Below are 3,430 nucleotides of genomic sequence, written 5' to 3' on the forward strand. Positions count from 1 at the left end.
AGATTCGTACCAAACTTTTCTATTCGTGTGGCATCGCTGACTGATTTAACTCGAAAGAACTGTCCTAATCAGATCGTCTGGACAAACGAAGCCAAGGATGCTTTTCAGGACATAAAGGTTGCCTTATGTGAGGACCCAGTACTTTATTGCCCCAAATTTGAAGAACCATTCGTTTTGCAGACCGACGCCTCTGATACTGGCATAGGGGCAGTGCTCCTTCAGGGTGAGTCAGACAGTAGGCATCCAGTAGCCTACATCAGCAGGAAGCTGCATGCGAGAGAGGTACGGTACTCTACTGTTGAAAAGGAGTGCCTGGCAGTGAAATGGGCCCTAGATACCTTCAAGTACTATCTTTTAGGTAGAGAGTTTACCCTTGAAACGGATCATCGGCCATTACAATGGATGGACAGAATGCGAGATACAAATGCTTGAATTACTCGCTGGTATCTTTCTATACAGCCTTATAAGTTTACTATCCAGTATGTTCCTGGGAAGACTAACGCTGCTGCCGACTTCCTCTCCCGCTTACCAGCGTGAGATCTTAGGTGGGGGGTGTGTGATGGCCATGCATTGGGCCACACATAACTTCTACAGAATATCCTTGTACTGATTAATAAAAGCAAGCACATTGGTACAATTGGTTTAGCAAGATATCTTTATTGTCATTTTTACTGAGTCAGTGCACGGGCTTGGTTATTTGGCTTAAGGCTAAAATGTTAAAACCAGTTAAAATTCTCTTAACTTGAAGATACAGATAAAAAAATAGGATTTAGATAAAATGTACCTGTTGTGTTGTGTACCCAAGCCGGATTGCTAACAAAGGGGTTCAAACAGGAAGTTGAGCTGTTTTATTGGATTTCTGAAGGAAGTTGGAATGTACCAACTGTGTTTAGTTGGAGGGAACATTGAAAATGTGATGTCTTGATCAATGTGATTTTTTGTCTAGCACAATGCTATTTACATTAACTAAAGTTATCCATGGCTCTAATTTTAGTCAAATGTATTATGTTAATTCCAGGGTTTTTGTGTTTCATGTCTGTATGTATTTGTAATTTTTGTTACTCCCCTTTTTCTTCTTAAATGGTGCGGGCCACCTCCTTTAAATTTAGTATGTCTTGTCTAGAGGGGGAATGGTGAATATTACTTGTACTGGTAAAGTTGTGCTGTAGTTGGTCCTCTGTGTGTTTGAGAGGCTAGAGCAATGTAATGTGACTCGTTCTTGTTAAATAGTTGATTGATCATATTTTTGTCATCAAAAGGATGTCTGAAGTCACCTTTGTCCTTGCGTGAGCAAGAGTCATTAAAGACCATCACAATTTTCACACTGACCCCTGGTTGTGGCTATGGACTTATTTTTTTTGATGTGATTCTGCTAATGCTTATGGCGGATCCATCACAGTTTGTTAGCCAAGCGTGCTTAGCAGAATGCCAAATGTCACAATTCTGGTGGGACTCGAACCCACAACCTTTGAATGGCCTCATCTGGTAGTCTAGAAGTCCAATGCACTATCCATTGTGCCACAGAGCCCGCCGGTATGCCAGAGTGGGCCACGTGAAGGTTTTTCTTCCGGGTTTGTGCCCGTCCAGCTCGGTGAGGCTCGCACACTCTGTGCACAGGAAAGACGGGTCCTCAGGTCTCTGTGCAATTGATGCCCGGGTTCAAAAAAAGCCACAGCCAGGGTCTCCTTGCCAACAGAGCACAACCACTGGCAGAAAGGGACAGCTAGGATTCAAACCCAGGATCTCCTGTTTACTAGACAGGCGCTATAACCAAGTAAGCCACAGCACCAGCCTGCACGGTTGGTCTCTGGGAGGGCGACTCAGAGGATCACAGCATCCAGAGAAGAGGCCACCGTTTCGTGGGCCAGGCACTGGATAGCTTAAAAAGGTGCGCTGACAACTCAGTCGGGATGGTTTAGAAACAGAATTGCCTGCTGCCTTTGCACTCCTCACTATGCTTGTTTGCGGTCCGATCTCAGAAAAGCACACGCTTGAGGGACACAAGGGTTGCCAATGGCACCACTGGGATTTGAACCCAGGATCTCCTGTTTACAAGACAGGCGCTTTAACCAACTAAGCCACAGCACAGAAGCTGTGCTCTTGAGCTGGCTATGCAATAAATACACTTCCTTGAATGACTGGTGTTTTCTAATGTATGGTAATGTCAATGATGTCACCCATTTCAATAGAGATTGCAATTTTCTTGGCCATTTCTGATTTTTTTGTAAGGGTGATCAATACATTATCGCCGTTCACAATGAATGCAATAAAATCTGAATCAAAAGCGTTAAGACAAGTGTCAAGGCCTGGTTTCCACATGGTTCACTTTGGCCTTACACGCATCATAAATTGCAAACTTTGTGTCTTCTTCACTCACAGTGAAGAACTGTGTAGGCCAGTCGGAATCGGCAGATTGACTGGTCGGTCACGGGTTCAGGCCGATCAAGTGGAAAATCGGCTAATTCTGTTCCCTGGCCGGTCGATCGGTGCATCTCTACATTTCAGGGGTGCCCAAAATTACAACTTTAAATCAGTCTATAGACACGTACCTTCATATTTACAAGTAAAGCTCAGCATTAAGGTGCGGTAGAAAGAAACATTTATGGGTTGAATTTTAAACGACTAAATCAGCGAGTGACAGGACAGGGGCACTTTAGAGGCCAATAAGATTTAAACTGGGGCCAGTGCTCTAGTTCAGCACGTTTGCATGCACACCAGCAAGCTGATAACTCACAAATATCAGCTTATTAAAATAACCAGTTTTCCCCGTTTACATGTACGTCAGTCAACGGACAACGCAAGTAAACCTCGTTTACATGACTTTATTAATAAATCAGGTTATTTCCCTGTAGTGACGTCAAAACATAATAATTTGCTTATCAGACTGCGAGTACTCTAGATTTATCAAAAATACCATTCCTATTTTCTGTCCCCGGATTTAAAGTGTCATGAAACCCTAAAACACTTTTTTTTTTGAGATGTTAACATATATGAACAGGTTGCACATCTGTGAAAACAACAATAGCACTCATTATGTGGGTCATTCTTCAATTGCGGAAGCAAGTGGTGTCCCTCTACTTTACAACAGCTGAAATAAACTTTAAATACCAATAAATTATAAAATGTTTGCATGTTTGTATTCTGTAGGGTAAACACAATTTGTGCACTATTAATAGTTACATTTTTGTTTTAAAATACATATTTAATTGAGTTTCAGAGATTGCATTTGTAACAAAATATGCATGTTCCCGCCATACCTTAGAGAGGTATCATGGAATGTAATTGCAACAATATCATATTTTTAACACAAATAAAGTGGTTATAATGTGAATATAGATTTTATTTAACATGTACAATTTTATTAAATTGTTTTAAAAAAATACATATTTTGTTATATTTAAGAAAAAAAGTTGTGTCCCCCAAATTCATG

The 3,430-nt window shown here is 41.3% G+C and overlaps 2 non-coding genes across 2 annotated transcripts; both read right to left on the minus strand.

Annotated features, from left to right (window-relative positions):
• Nucleotides 1–1,438: 1,438 nt before the first annotated feature.
• Nucleotides 1,439–1,528, minus strand: trnar-ucu (transfer RNA arginine (anticodon UCU)). Its single transcript is given in 2 exon segments — nt 1,439–1,474; nt 1,492–1,528. It is a non-coding gene; the product is annotated as a tRNA-Arg (tRNA).
• Nucleotides 1,529–2,014: 486 nt separating this feature from the next.
• trnat-ugu (transfer RNA threonine (anticodon UGU)) lies at nt 2,015–2,088 on the minus strand. The gene has a single exon. It is a non-coding gene; the product is annotated as a tRNA-Thr (tRNA).
• Between the last annotated feature and the right edge of the window lie 1,342 nt (nt 2,089–3,430).

Source organism: Onychostoma macrolepis, chromosome 15 (genome assembly GCF_012432095.1).
Source record: "Onychostoma macrolepis isolate SWU-2019 chromosome 15, ASM1243209v1, whole genome shotgun sequence".
Lineage (NCBI taxonomy): Eukaryota > Metazoa > Chordata > Actinopteri > Cypriniformes > Cyprinidae > Onychostoma > Onychostoma macrolepis.